The sequence below is a fragment of the Trichosurus vulpecula genome, chromosome 3 (genome assembly GCF_011100635.1).
Source record: "Trichosurus vulpecula isolate mTriVul1 chromosome 3, mTriVul1.pri, whole genome shotgun sequence".
NCBI classification, from domain to species: Eukaryota; Metazoa; Chordata; class Mammalia; order Diprotodontia; family Phalangeridae; genus Trichosurus; species Trichosurus vulpecula.
In genome coordinates this window covers 97,799,725-97,816,353 of record NC_050575.1, presented here as the reverse complement: position 1 = coordinate 97,816,353, position 16,629 = coordinate 97,799,725, and the positions used below count along the sequence as shown (strand labels likewise).

At 35.8% G+C, this 16,629-nt stretch overlaps 1 pseudogene; it reads left to right on the top strand.

Moving 5' to 3' along the window:
- LOC118842144 overlaps positions 1-16,325 on the top strand; it is a 36,610-nt pseudogene extending 20,285 nt beyond the window's left edge.
- The last annotated feature ends 304 nt before the right edge of the window (positions 16,326-16,629 follow it).

The window sequence follows — 16,629 nt, the reverse complement described above, 5'->3', positions numbered from 1 at the left end:
TTCCCATCTTTGTGCAATTGATTTTTTTTTTTAAACTCAGGGTAGAACTTTGTACTCATCTTTGTTATAATATTAAGGGGCAGCATGACATTGTGGATAGAGAACCAGCCAGTTTTGCAGTCAGGAAGACTTGGGCTCAAGTCCCACCTCTGACAAATTATCTATATGACCATGTGCTTACACTTAACCTTTCCTTGAGTTAACTCTCTTAAGACTGTCATTTGCAGATAAGATAGCTGCATTGGGGAGACGCAGTTAGGTTTCTCAACCAAGAGTTCTCTTACGCCAATTAAATCACAGCTGTAGTCCTTATAACGAAATGTAATTTTGTTTTTAACATTTGTTTTAACCTAGCTAGATTTTTTTGATTTTTGAATTTTTTCCTACAACATGCCAGCTATTCTTTATTGCTTTGCCACCTGTAGGTTCGATAGGAAACTTTCCCTATCTTCAAGTTCTAGAGCTCTATGGTATGTATGAACACATAGTGACTTCTTGTAGTAACTGCTTCCCTTCCTTAAGAGACTACAAATGCACTTTTTAGTAATCTGTTCTAAAACTTTCCCAGGCATTTGATGTCATACTTGCCTGTACTTTTTTAATCCATTTTTTTAACTTCTTTTGAAAATTGAGACCTTTGTCCAATCTCTAGTTTTTATGCATCTTCCATTTGTCATGATTCCTCAGGGCTGTGGGTAATCTACTTCTTTAGCTCCCTAGAATATAATTCTTCTGGACATAGGCGCTGAAATTTTGAAATAATTGGTGTAAAAATCAGGAGAAATAATACAAGTACTATTTTTAGTTAAGCATGTTTGAGTATCTGCTAAATGCAAAATACTATTATTTGTAATGAGGGACATGTAGAAATGACCAATGTGAATCATGGTTCCTCTCTTGAAGGAATTTATAGTTTAACAGGAGAGATAAGACATTTATTTAAATAAGTGTAATATAGAATGTGATAGCTGCTGAAGTGTTTAGAAAATCTGACTAAGGAGCTTTCAGGCTGTAATACCTTCTTTATGGTGTTCTACTTTCCCAATTTGAAGACACTTTCCGTGTCAGAGAAGGGAGAAACAACTTAGACGAGTTTCTTTTGAAGCAATAGTGCCCTATTGTTTCTCTTCCTTTTTTTGAACATAGCTAAAAATGCTTTTTATGATATCTTTAGATTTCCCCTTGACATATGTATCAGCTTTTGCCTTTCTGATGTTTTAAAAATTTGTGCTATTTTTTAATGTTCATTCTGGATTATCTCTGCTTTCCATTTTGCTGTATGCTTTTACAATGTTTTACACTTTCTTTAGATTCTTCACTTTTTTCTTCCTCCCTGGGATAATTTGTATAGTAGAAATTTCTTCTTTGTGAGTCTTGACTTATATTTTCTAAACATTTAAAGATTTATTTTCCTATAACCTAGGAGCATATATTTTTATTATTCCCAGCTTTCCTTTGTCATTACTAATTTTATGATGCTGTTGCATTCCAGGGTCCCTATGTGAGTCCTGTGTCATCAACAAATTCTCAGTTTATGGCCAGTAGCATTCTTAGCAATGGTAGCATTAGGTGCTAGGATGGATCATTTGGTAATTTACTATGTATCTCATTTGAATAAAAGTTAACATTTTCCTCTTACCCTTCTTAAGATTACTTTGATATACTTACTTAAATTTTGAAAACTTGTAATTTTGTTAGTGAAATATCCTAGAGGCGTTTTATGAAATGAGAGAAAATATTTTTCTGATGGCTATAACTTCCTTTGGGTGGAATATTTGGGTGAAATCTTTGTGGCATTTCACCAAAATTGTGTGAAGCCTTTAGTATTAAAAGCCAAGAACTAGGATAGTAAGGTGTTTTAGGTTTTTTTTGTTTGGTTTGGTGTTTTGCAGTTTGGGATACACTGCTGCCCCCCAGAGCAGTTATAAAAATTTTTTTCACTGATTTCGGTTGCTGATTATATAATAGATGACAGTTTAGCTGTCTTTTAAAACTCAGTTTAACTGTAAGTCTCAGTGAAAATATGGTGTTTACAGGTAGATCATAGAATCTTACTTGTAAGAAATTTCTAAGTTACTTTTTTTTTTGGAGGGGAAGGCAAGGCAATTGGGGTTAAGTGACTTCCCCAAAGTCACACAGCTAATAAAAGTATCAAGTGTCTGAGGCTGGATTTGAACTCAGGTCCTCCTGGCTCCAGGGCCGGTGCTGTATTCATTGCGCCACTCAGCTGCCCCCCCCCCCCCCCCCCCCCCCCGCCAGCCCATACTTTCTATATTTATAAGGCTAGTTACTGCTACTACATTGCCTACCATACCCTTCCCCCTTCAGGGTTTTCCAAAGTTCCTGAAAGAGAATACATCGTAACTGGCAGTGATGCCCTCTTCTGCCATGCTTCTCAAAGCCTTAATACTCTTATTTTATCTCCTTCTTTCCATGCTTGCTCAGAGACTTACCTGTCAGCATCTTGTCTGTGACCCAAGTGCTCTCAGGGCTTTAGGGAGAAAGGTACTTTTTCACAAAAAAATTAGGGGATATAGGTTAGGATAGTAATACTTTAGAATGTACTGAATCATGTCAAAGTAGTTTTCCCCATTTAATAATAGTACTGTATTTAAACAAATGTGTTAGAAAGGTGCCTCACAAATTAAAATAAATAAGCAAATGTGTAAATGTTTTCATTTATCCGTGTGCTTGTGCATGCACATACACAACACACACACATCCCTTAAGCTATTCCTTCATTCATGTGTCTTCTTTCCAATAAAATCTAATGGATAAAACCAAAAATATTATAAAAGTGCTTTGGGTAATTTTGTTTTGTTGCATTTTTTCTCCAAAACAAGAAAAAAAGCATTAGTAACCATTGAATGAATAGCATCCCCTCCCTACTAACTTTTCAGTGGTTTCTGATATAGTATTTTCCAAAAGTCTTAATCTTTAAGCCTTAAGACCTTTCAGACACCCTGAATATGGAAAAGGAATTTTAAAGCTTTTAAGTCTTCTCTCTTGAAGATATTGCTTTTGTTTTCAAGTATATTTTTAGAGAGATTTTATATTCAGCTTATTTAAATTTTATTGTTTTACTTGTTAAGTGTTTAACATTTAGGGCATGATTTTAGTAAATTTAAGCACAAGTTAAACCAATTATAATTTTTTTGTATTTTATATAAATGATATATACAGACATAATAAGTGTACACATTGTTTTCTCTTAATTCAACAGGCATGCCCAAAGAAAAGTACGATCCACCTGACCCCCGGAGGATGTACACAATTATGTCCTCAGAGGACAGCCAATGGGAAGAAATCACACTGGGCAGAGCTTGAAATAAGTGGTAAGCCTTGGTGAAATGGGTTATTAAAAAAAGAAATGTTTAAAGCTTATGATGGGATATTATTTTATCACATGTATATGTGTTCACGTATGTAAATGCAGTATCCCTGGCCAGGAGATGTTGTGATGAAGGATAGTTTAATCCTTTGGAGTATCAGGAAATAGAATCGCAATTGACTAGCTAACAAAGGCATTTTAGTGTAGAATTGTATATAGTGCTCTTTTCTTGCCCCCCTCACCCTTCTGGTAATTTAAACTTCAGTGTTTAAATTAAAAGTATATATTTTGTTTTTATACACTTTCATTTCCAAATGTGTCCTTCCCCTTTTCTCCACCCTATCTGCTCCCCACCCCAAGTTATCCCTTATAAAAGAAAGAAAAAAAAATTCAGATAAACTTAACATTGATTTTTTTTTCAGCAACTGCATTACAGTGTCAGTTGATATTAAGCTTGTGGCCATCTAAAATCCCCATATCCTTTTCACATGACCTATCCAGCCAGGCTACACTTATCCTCTTGTGTAGTTTAATTAGCTCTTGAATATTCTTGGCATGCTGTTTTAGTGTAATGAGACAGAGTGAGATTTTCTAATTTGTTAATTGACAAGAAAAATGGTTAACATTTGAGCCTGCTCTCTGAAGGGTGGTAGATAGAAACAAGCAGATGCTCCATACCTGAGGCTTTTCTGTGTCCTTTGGGTCTCCTGACAGTCTTACTTGAAAAGATCTTGAACTCTTTTCATATATATATATATTTGCAGTTTTCAACATTCACTTCTACAAGATTCTGAATTCCAAATTTTCTCCCCATCTCTCCTCTCCACACCCCATGACAGTGTGCATTTGATTACCTCTTCTTCGAATCTGCCCTCCCTTCTATTACTCCCCCCACCCCCCTTCTCTTATCCCTTTCCATTCTATTTCTTATAGGGCAAGATTTCTATACCCCATTGTCTGTATATCTTATTTCCCATTGCATGTAAAAACAATTTTTAACATTCATTTTTATAGCCTTGAGTTTCACATTCGCTCCCTCCCACCCACCTTCATTGAGAAAGCAAGCAATTCGATGTAGTTATACATGTGTAGTCATGCAAACGCTTCTATAACAGTCATGTTGTAAAGGACTAACTATATTACCCTCTATCCTGTGCCACCCTCCGTTTATTCTGTTCTCTTCTTTGACCTGTTGCTCCACAAAAGTGTTTGCTTCTGATTGCCCCTTCCCCCAATCTGCCATCCCTTCTGTTATCTCCCCACCTTATCCACTTCCCCTGCTTTTTTGTAGAGTAAGATAGATTTCCATACCCAATTGAGTGTGTATGTTATTGCCTCCTTAAGCCAAATCCGATGAGAGTAAGACTCACTTATTCCCTCTCTCCTCTCCGCTCTTCCCCTCCATTGTCAAAGCTCTTTCTTGCCTATTTTATGTGAGATGATTTACTACATTCTACCTCTCCCTTTTTCTTTTTCCCAGTACATTCCTCTCACACTTAATTTTATTTTTAGGTATTATCCCTTCATATTCAGCTCACCCTGTGCCCTCTATCTCATATATATAATATATAGATATTATCATATATACACACACACATAAATACATGTACATACATGTGCATATATATATTTCTCCCCCCTAAGTCCCTAATACTGAGAAAGGTCTCTTGAGTTGCAGGTATCATCTTTCCATGTAGGAATGTACACAGTTCAACTTTAATAAGTGCCTTATGGCTTCTCTTTCCTGTTTACCTTTTCATGTTTCTCTTGATTCTTGTATTTGAAAGTCAAATTTTCTATTCAGCTCTGGTCTTTTCAACAAGGATGCTTGGAAGTCCTCTATTTCATTGAAATTCCATTTTTTCCCCTGAGATATTATACTCAGTTTTGCTGGGTGGGTAATTCTTGGTTTTAATCCTATTTCCTTTGACCTCTGGAATATCATATTCCGAGCTCTCCAATCCCTTAATGTAGAAGCTGCTAAATCTTGTGTTATCCTGATTGTATTTCCACAATACTTAAATTATTTCTTTCTGGCTGCTCGTAGTACTTCTCCTTGACCTGGGAACTCTGGAATTTGGCTACAGTATTCTTAGAAGTTTTCCTTTGGATTCTCTTAAATTATCTCTCCTGGATCTATTTTCCAGGCCAGTTGTTTTTCCAATGAGATATTTCACATTGTTGTGTATTTTTTCATTCCTTTGGTTTTGTTTTATAATTTTTTGGTTTCTCATAGTCATTAGCTTTCATTGGCTCCATTCTGATTTTTAAGGAATTATTTTCTTCAGTGAGCTTCAGTGCCCTTTTCCATTTGGCCAGTTCTGCTTTTTAAGGCATTCTTCCTCATTGGCTTTTTGGACCTCTCTTTCCATTGGGTTAGTCTATTTTTAAAGGTGCTATTTTCTTCAGCATTTTTGGGGTCTTTAGCAAGCTGTTGACTAGTTTTCCATGATTTTCTTGCATCACTCATTTCTCTTCCCAGTTTTTCCTCCCCTTCTCTTGCTTGATTTTCAGAATCCTTTTGAGCTCTTCCATGGCTTGAGACCATTTCATATTTTTCTTGGAGGCTTTGGCCTTACCCTTGTGTCTTCCTCTGGCTGCATGCCTTGATCTTCCTTGTTAGTAAGTGTGTAAGAAAACTCCTTTTCACCAAGAAAGTAGCCTTCTGCAGTCTTATTCTTTTTCCTCTGTTTGCTCATTTTCCCAGCCAATTATTCAACTTTGAGTTCTTTGTTAAGTGGGGGTACTGCCCCAAGTTTCAGGGGTTTTGTACAGTTGTTTTCAGAGATATCTCTGTAAAATCTCTAAATTCTCGGTTCCTCCAAAGTGGTATGATCAAAAGATAGGTGTTTACTCCTCTCCTGGCCTGAGCTCTGGTCTGTGAGCAACCACAAGCACCTTTTCGGCCCTGGAACTGTGAGGAGGGTTCCCTCTCCACAGCTGCCACCAGCTCTGCCATGCCAGCGCTCCTCCTCACCCCAGGACAGTCACCAAGGACTGCAACCCGATCAGCCTCTCAGTTCTCCTACCATCTATAGGCTGAGAGCTCCAGAAGCAGCTGCTGCTGCCACCCTGAGACTAGGGCCAGACCATGCTCCTCTCTCACCCATGTGAGAGAGAGCTTTCCACTGACCTTTGAAGCTGTCTTTGGAGTTTGTGGGATTCAGTGCCATGACGCCTGCTCCAGTCCTGTCTGTGCAGGCGGCCCAGGCTGGGCTGCACTCTGTGCCAAGCACAGACCGTTCCTGTGGGCCTTCCAGATTGTTTTGGGCTGGAAATCTGCTTCACTCTTGTCATTTTGTGGCTTCTGCTGCTCTAGATTTGTTTAGAGTAATTTTTTACAGGTATTTGAGGGGTTTATGGGGAGAGCTCAATCAGGTCCCTGCTTCTACTCCACCATCTTGACTCTGCCTGATCTTGAACTCTTTATGAAGAGAAAGAACCTGCTGCATAGGTTCAGTGGCGCAAAATTTCTTTTCTTTTTTTTCAAGTGTCATATTTTCCTACTTATCCCCTTCTTGACTTTGTATTCCCTTTCCTACTTGGGAAATTTTTTGACTAATTCTCTAGAGAGTTTCCTTCATCCTCTTTAGTAAACCACGTGTAAAAATGTATTCTTTAAATCTTTTAGCCTTTTCTTGCAGGGAGACTAGTTATAATGTTGCTAATGATTTACATCATAAGAGAAAACAAACATTAACTTATCACAGTGACAGTTTGTGGTTGTCTGTATTTCTTGAGTCCTTAGATAACCAAAAATCTTTTTAAATTCCTACTGAAAATTTCCTTTTTCTGTATTACATGCTTCTTAGGTGTTCTTGCAAAAGATGCTTTTAAAATTGTAGTTTCATATTGATTGCTTTTATTTCATGTGTTTGACTCCCCCCAAATTGATTAGCAGCTCCATGAGGGAAGACATCCATTTTTATGCTTCTTTGTTTTCCCTACAGCACCTAGTACGTAGGAAGTACTCACAGATGTTTTTGTTGAATGAATAAAACCCCTAAAATGCACTATTTCAAAATTAATGTGCTGCTCTTAAAAGTTTTATTGATAATTTTTGTTTTATATACCAGTCACTTCCCAGTATAAATTTTCAGCCTCCTCATTGACCCTTCCCATATAATGAAGGAAAACAGCTAAACAGAACTGCTAATCAGTATAGTGACTCTACCAGACAATGCATACCTTCCTGTGGTACCCCCTTCTAAATGTTGCACAGTGGAGAAAATAGCTTCTGGGTTTGAGATAGTTTTGAAGTTTTAGAAAATTGGTTCTCTAAAGCTAGCATTTTTCCATGAGATCTCACCAGTGACCACCAAAGATTATGGGGTAGTTTCTGAAGAGATTGTGGAAACCAGAGTATATTGTATTCATCTTGGGTCAGGGATCAGGCTTAATACTCTCTAGAAGCATAATCATTTCTTTGATTCCATATTCTGGCTTACTAGTACTTTAACTTGATGACTTACCCTCAGTTTACCAGTGAAAGACAACCATTCTCTAAAAGCTACTCGTTTTTGGCAGTGTTATTTGTCTCTAATATAGGCTTAGGGCTTAATGTGTTGTGAATGTTGTTGCCACTTAAGCGCTGTTGGCACACTGGATCTATTAATCAAGTTAGAAGCATCACTATTATGATGAGTAGGAATATGCACAGCGTAGCTTACTAATCTCAAGTTATTTCTTGACAGGAATCTAAGCTAAAACTCATGTCTAAGTATGATGGAGTTTATATAGATTTGTTGTTGTTTAGTTGTGTTCACCTTTTTATGACCCCATCTGGGGTTTTCCTGGCAAAGATGCTGGAATGTTGTGCCATTTCCTTCTCCAGCTCATTTGATAGACGAGGAAACTGACTCAAACAGAATTAAGCAACTTGCCCAGGGTCACACAGCTAGGGAGTGCCTTAGTCTTAACTCTAGACCAGATGCTGTAAACATTGTGCCACCTGGCTGCCCCTTTATTATAGATACAAATGATTAATTTCTTTCTACCTAAAATATTGACAAATCTCAAGTTAAATGATAAATTATTTCCTGTTTTAGGACAATCCTTTAAAAATTTTAGTGTGCCCATGACAATTCATAACTTTAAGCAAAAAAAGTTTTTAAGCAAATTAGAATTTATTTGTGTGTACATTGTATGACTATTTTAAAGTGGTTTGTTAAACCCTAATTTTTGCTTCATTTTGGAACTGAGTGTTGAGGGGAAAATGATATGAAATCTTTAGATTACTTTTTTTCTTTAGGAAAAGTAAGAAGCTTAAGCTCATCTTTATGGTCACTGACCCACTTGACAGCTTTGCATCTCAGTGACAATTCTTTATCCCGCATTCCTTCAGACATTGCCAAGCTTCAGAATTTGGTTTATCTGGACATGTCCTCTAATAAAATCCGTAGTTTACCAGCAGAACTCGGAAACATGGTGTCACTCAGGTAAATATACTTGACTTAATGTAAAACCAGGCACCCTCAGACACTGTTACATCATGAGTAATCTTGAAAACAATTAAAATGCATTCGTTAGTAGTTCTTTACCTTAAATTGTGTTGCAGACCCTTTATATTGTAGAACAGACTGTTAATGTTCTGTGTAATATTTGAACCAAATGTATTATAAAAATTTGGCTGAATAGTTAGGGTTAAAGATTTCAGCTATACTATGCTTAATTCCTAGCTAGATTTGGGGATAACTTCTGTGTACAGAGTATGTCCCAGCTATATTACCTTGTAAAGCAAATTTTGTATATTGTCTCCCTTGGTCTACCATTTCTACTTAGCTCTTACACACAGACAGACTTATTACCATTTATGAGCCTGTTACAACCATTTCCTATGCTTAGAATTCCCATTTCTCCTTCCTTTGCCACTTATCTCTGCTATGCTTTTGCAAACCTAGGTCCAGCTTAGCTGAAACTTTTACTGTTCTCCCCAGCCTCCTCCCCCCCCACCCACTGCCATCCCCATCCCCTTTCCCAGGCTGGAAATGACTTTCTTCTTGGCACTTTGCTTATTTTCTAAGTTACTGTATAATATTTTATAGTATTGCATATTTGTGTACTTGTATTCTCTCTGCTAGATTATAAACTTCATGAGAGTAGGGATCATGTCTTTATTTTTATATCTCTGTTAATGCCTAGAACACTGCTTCGCATGTAGTATGTGCAGATAAATAGCTTTTGTCACTTCTGTGATTCCATTTTACTTGTTTCCTGTCATGGTCCATTTAAAGCAAAAGAGCAAAGCTTTGTTGGTTCCACTCAAGTTGAAATGGAGTACGCTCCAGCCTTATGTAATAAGAAAATAAGTTTTAAGAAAAATATGCAAATGAAATTCTTAAGAGTTCAGTGTGGTAGTAGTTTTTGGCCAGAAAAGGAAGCTGAATCAAATACATTTACCCAGGAGATAAAATACTGACATTATTCCAAATCCTCTTTTTCCTGCCCTCTTTTTAGTAGAGTCCTTTAGTTTTACTGAGTGGTGAATAGGTGATTTAAAATATAAATGAAAGCGCTAGGGATTACAGGAACAGTCTTCATGAGTACATATCAAAGAATTGTGTTGCAGGTGTTTGCCTTTATTACTAACTGATATTTCTACTGGTTATTATACTTGGTAGCACCCAAGGTCCAATTGTGAATGATTTTAACAGTGTGCAGAAGTCTGCTGTATTTGTAAATCTTAATGAACATTGAATAAATTGAAAGAATAATTTATCACAGAAGAGTAATCTAAAATTCTTTTGAATGTTTCTGCAAGGTCATGTAACCTTTTCTAACCTTCCATTTTCTAATTATAAATGCTAAACTGCCTTATCATCACTTAGTCTATTTTGCACCCTGTATACTAGACTAGATTCAGACTAGAATATATTTTAAAAATCATTTATTTCCCCAGAGTTTATTTCCCAAGGAATAAATTTAAAAACCTTTAGTGAAGCCTAACGTTGACTTCTCACTGCCCGAAACTTTTTTTTTCCAATAGGGAACTCCATTTAAATAACAACCTGTTACGAGTTCTACCTTTTGAGCTGGGAAAACTGTTTCAGTTGCAGACTTTAGGTCTAAAAGGTATGCTTTTTTTGTTTTTGCATTTTGCTTTGTTGTCTGGGTGGACTAAAGTTGAGAAGTAGTCGACATTTTTGTAATTAAGTAGGAAGTTTAGAAAAATAGGAAAAAAATTCATTTAAGTAAAAGGAAAAAAATGCTCAAGTTTTTCGCCACCTAAAAAAAAGCCAAAAAAATTTTATTTGAAGAGCACCTTCAGTCCTGATTAAGCATTTCTATCTCAATTCCGTTTATCTCTACAAAGTTTTTCTCCCCACTGGTCAGTTCTATTTGATATCTTTTCTCACTTGATCATTGTTCCAATCTGCCTCCCATCTTTCTCTCCTTTAATCTTTTTGTTTGTTTGTTTGTTTATAAAACTTCTTTCTGGTTTTGACTCCACACTTTGATCGTTTTGTCACATGACTTGTAGCTACTTTTCTCACAAGGAAAGCCTTCAGAAATTAAGAATGGTTAATAGAATCTTGAGAGTTGAAGTAACACGAGTTGTTACTTAGAACTTCATACCTCATGCAGAAGTCCCTTCTACAGCATCCCTGAAAAAGATCCAGCCTTTTGTTTGAATACTTAGAGGGACAAGGAATAAAGCAATTCATTTTTTAAACAAATCTTAATTATGAAAAAGATCTTTACATTGAACCCAATTATTACTACCTATAATGTCCACCCATCAGTACTATTTTCTTTCTTCTGTAACTGTGTAGAATAACTCTTTTCCTCTTCCACACAACTGCCCTTTAGATATTTAAAGATGACTTTCAGGTCCTTCATGAGTCTTCTCTTGTCCAGGCTAACCATGTCCAGTTTCTTTTTATGTGTTAACATTTCCTCATGTTTGGTGATTTCCAGACAAGTCATCCTAGTTGCCTTTTTCTGGACATACTTAACTCTGTCAATAAACTTTTAAAATTTAGTACTCAGATTTGAAAAAAATATTCCAATGTTTTCGCACCGTATAATATGTGGCTGCATTTTCTCTTTTATTGTTCTGTATACTTCTTTTAATTAGCCTAAGATTGCCATAATTTTTTTTAGCAGTCAGGTTACACTGTTGGTTCATTTTAAGGTTATAATAAAACTTCTAGGGCTTTTTCACATTATCTGTCCATTGATCTATAGAAGCATGGGTTAGTGGATAGAAAACCAGCTTGGGAGCTATGGAGGCCTGAAGTTCAGGTGCTGCCTCTGGCACACAGAAATAGAATTCTGCATTGGTCGCAAGAGTTTCCTCATTCTGAGTTCCTTATACCAGTAGAGTTTTTTTCAGTGTATATAATAACTTTAGCAAGATAGTAACTAAAGTATCCTGTTTCAGAAGATAATAGGATAATTTCAGTTGTACTTTTGCACAAAGAAAATTAGTGCAGCTAGGATAACAAGGCAAGGTGGTGTTGACTGGGGTGATATTTGCATTAAACATATTGAATAAGTGTCTGTTACCCAAAATATGTGGGCAATTAACAAAAATAATTTAAGTGGCCTCCAATAATTAAGTGGTCAAAAGATGTGAACAGAAAGTCCTCAAAAGAATTGCCATCTATTAACAACTATATGAAAGATTGATCCAAATCACTAATAATCACAAAAATAGTGTCACTTTACACCTGCAGTCTGGCGAAGATTACGAAAGATGGAAGTAATAAACATTTGAAGGGCTGCAGAAACACAAACACTACTCTGGTACACCTATGAATTGGTCCAACTTTTTTGGAAGTCAGTTTTGAATTATATTAAAAATATGATTAAAATGCCCATATACTCTGACCCACATGTCTCACAGCCAAGCATATATACCTATGAAGATCAGAAACAGAAGGGTCCAATATATGCCAAAATATTTATACCAACCCTTTTGTGGTAGCAAAGAACTGGAAACAGTACGTGCCCATTGGTTGCTAAATAGCTATGCAAATTGTGGTACAAGAATGTAATGAAATACTGTCCTCAGAAACATCAATTGATAAACAGTATGTATTATGTTTCAGGCACTGTGCCAGGCCCTGGGGATACAAGTATAAAGAATGAAATGGGGGTAGCTAGGTGGTGCAGTGAGTAGAGCATCAGTCTCGGAGTTAGGAGGACCTGAGTTCAAATGCGGCCTCAGACACTTGACTTAGCTGTGTGACCTTGAAAAGTCACTTAACCCAAATACCCTGCCTTCACCCCTCCAAAAAAAAAGAATGAAATGATCTCTACTCGACATGAGCTTCATTCTAGACTTTTAGGAACTAATGAAGAGTGAAATAAGTAGAAACAGGAAAACAGTGTGCTCAGTGACTATAGCAATGTACGTGGAAGAACAGGAATCAAAAAAATAAAAGCCCCAAACTGGATACTATGTAATTATAATGACCAAACTTGGTTCCAAAGATGAGAAAATAATCCTTCCTCTACCTTCACCTACCCCCACCCCTCCTTGACGGATAAGAAGGGGTGGATGATGTGATGTGGATTATTGAATATGTTATCGGACACCATAGACAGGTTGATTTTGCTGATGAAATTTTTTTTCTCATTTATATTTTTTCTTATAAGGGATAGCTAGTAATGGGAGGGAAAAGGATATATTTGAAAATGAAAATAATATAAAAACAAAAATACTCAAGAAAAAATGCAATTGCAATATATTTCTTCTTGTTCATATTTTAAGTTTTTTGTATTTAGATCCTTACTATATGGGAATTTATTATGGCATATTGTTTGAGATGTGAATGCAATGCTGTTTTTTACCGTGCTGCTGTCCTGTGCTTTTGTGCTTAAGTTAAAAAAAAAGCTATACAACTTTATATATACTAAATTCAAGAAATAATTACTGAAAATTACATTTACCATGTTAAATTTCATCATGTTAAATTGGGCCTATCTTTCCAGTTTGTCAGAAATCTTTTTAGATCCTTATTCCATTGGCTAGTACAAGAGCTGCACCTTCCACTTTTTTATTGTCTTTGAAGTTGATAAACATGGTAACTTGGTCTTCCAAGTACTGATAGTCACAGTAATAATAAAGTTCACTTTTATATAGTGGTTTGGTTTTTACAAAGCATGTTCTCTACCACAGCCAGGTATTTAAGTATTATTATCTCTAGATGAAGAAAATGAGGGCCAGCAAAGTTCTGACTTGCCAATAAACCAATTAAGTGAGAACCACTGCTTCAAACCACATCCTTTGGCTCTTAAGTTCAGTACTCTTCATTCTTTACTATATAGGCCGAAATTAATCTATTTGTCTTTGTTAACTAATTTACCCATGAGCTGAGAGAGTACTGTAGCCTGAGAAGCAAACAGGTTTCATACTTATACATTAATTACTTTTACCTTTTCATTTAATCTGATTAAAATCCAAAGAGAAAAAAAAAGTTTATTTCTTGGCTTTTGCTATTGTCTGTCAAGATTTTTTTCCTGACTAAAGCACAATTTCATTTAAAATAATTTAGGCTAATCTAGTTTATGAAATTTCAAATTAATTAATATTCAGAGTTTTGATATTTCTAAATTGAATACTTATAAATTGGGTCTTATTTTGCTTTTTTAAAATACTTCAAGGAAATCCACTTACACAAGATATATTGAACCTCTATCAGGAACCAGATGGGACAAGAAGGCTACTGAACTATTGCTTGATAATTTGGCAGGTACTGGAAAAACAAGTAAGTGGTAATTAGTTTAGATTACTTTTTTGGGAAGACAAATAGAATATTGTCATTTCATTTTGTGTTAATATTCCACTAGTGGCAACAGAACAACCACCTCCAAGATCTTGGATTATGTTACAAGAACCAGACAGAACAAGGCCAACTGGTTGGTAGCATTGTTTTTGTTTGCTTTTTTTTTCCTACTAGTTTTTATTAAATATAATTAAAGTCAGGGCATACCAATAATTGTGGTCATTTTTAAAGTAGTCTTTGTAAGAAATCTGTCTACAATGGACTTAATTTGTAAAATCCTAATAATCACAGTTTGAAAACTAAACTTCTCCATAGGCATGCCCAGCTTCTGTGCCCTGTAAAGTACAGTCAGATTTAGTTCCAGCAAAAAGATATTTGCATGATGTAATGGAAAGAGGACTGGCTTGGAATTTGATAGATTTTAGTTCTAGCCCTAGTTCACTTATACTTTGGACTGAGCCTCACTTTTCTCATCTGTGATTTTACATGGTATCTGAGGTCCTCTTATTGCTAACATTATTTGATAGACATTAAATCAAAATCTTCAAGACCTAGGTAATGCCCCACGTGCATCAAGCAGCATTTGATTCAGTAGACTTTCAGGACAACAAAATTCTTGCTTGACTAAGAGGTTTGCCAGTTGACTTTGATGCCCTTTGAAATTCTAAATTTGATGAAAATAATTTGTATAATACTTCATAATTAGTTGTAACAGGATTTTACTTATGCTTTCACAAAAGTTAACTGTGTAGTTCTGCAGAAGTGAACAAGACTTGGCTTTCAATATAACTTTCTATCAATTTTACATGTTTCTCCATGAGTGTTGTTTGGGTGGGGAGAGAAGAAGGGGGAAGAATTGGAGAACCTTGGAAACCTTGCATTTTAGAGGCTAATGCATTGAATGTCTAAAAACCAAGTCTGAACTGTTTTGTTTTTATCAGTATTATGTTATCCTCTAAATTAAGGCACCTTAAATCAAAGTTTAGCATTAAAGAATGTAAAAATCTTTTTTTCTGAAATGTATATAAATAAGTTAAATGATTTTTTTTCCTACAGCTTTGTTTTCTGTCATGTGCTACAACGTTCTTTGTGATAAGTATGCAACTCGGCAGTTATATGGGTATTGTCCATCATGGGCACTTACTTGGGAGTACAGAAAAAAAGCCATTATGCAGGAGATCTTGAGCTGCAATGCTGACATCATAAGTCTTCAGGTAATTTATAGAGAAAAGCTTTTGTTTAAATGTACAAAATCTCATCTTTCAGAATTGCCAGAGTAAGGAACAAATGAAGTATACGTTATTTGCGTTCCTATATTTATAAGTTTCCTGTAATCCAGCTTTAGCATTAATCCCCTAGGTTCGAGACCTAGTGGGCAAACGACTATCAACTTCCCACAGCGACCCTGTACTGCCCTGGTGAATTAATTTCAGCTTTTGATAATAGCTGAGTGTGGCCAACATTGTCCTCACTGCTGCAACATATTTTAGTCTGAAGTACCTGGGAAAATGGAGCTGTGTATATGGGATTTTCTTTTTATTTTAGCACCATCTTGATTAGGGCACATTGACTTTATGGAAAATTTACATGTGTGGTGCTTACACACCAGTCTCTAGAATGACATTATAATTAACTACTTTGAAATTGCCTGGGTAAAACAGCATCTTTACATCTTAGGTTTTTTCTGTGTTCCTGGGTACCAAAAGAATTGATCTGGGCAGTTTGTACTTGTAAAATGAAAAACAAGCAGGTGAGAAAATGTACTGAAAAAAGGGAATGGGCCTTTGCAGTTCCTGTCTCTGTAACTCAAGTGCAACACTTTTCAAATAACATGTAGGTATACAGGCATACCCTTTATAAGATTGCCCTGACCAATGCCTTTTTGCAATAAAAGGTTAATACATTATAACTAAAGTCAGCTGTAATATCATCATCCATTAACAGGTAGTGATCCTTTGATACTGACTGCCCCTTTTCACCTAACATTATGTTTTAATATAACCAAATAATTATAGTAGGTAGGGTATGCTTGTAATAGTTTGTGTCATAATGAATTTGTTTTTAGGGAACTGAAATACTTTGCTGTTTATGATTTTTCAGGAGGTTGAAACTGAACAGTATTACAGTTTTTTCTGGTAGAGCTAAAGGAGCGCGGCTATAATGGATTCTTTAGTCCGAAATCTAGAGCTAGGACAATGTCAGAACAGGAAAGAAAACATGTTGATGGTTGTGCAATATTCTTCAAGACAGAAAATAAGTAAGCTCTCTCCCTTGCAAACATACTACATTTAACTTTCTATTCCAGGTGGCTTTTTTAAGGGATTATTAACTCATTTGTGATGAGTTAAAGAAACAATTATTAATGAAAATAAAGCTACTGTCATAATTTTTTTCCTAAATAGATTTGAAGGGAAATTTCATTTGCGCGCGTGCGTGTGTGTACATATACATATACACATATGTTTTTTTTCTATTTTTCCATTAATTGTTGGGGTTTAATTCATATAAATGGAAACACCATGTGCCCTCCTGTGTGCTCCTGAAGAACTTCTTAAATTGCCTATC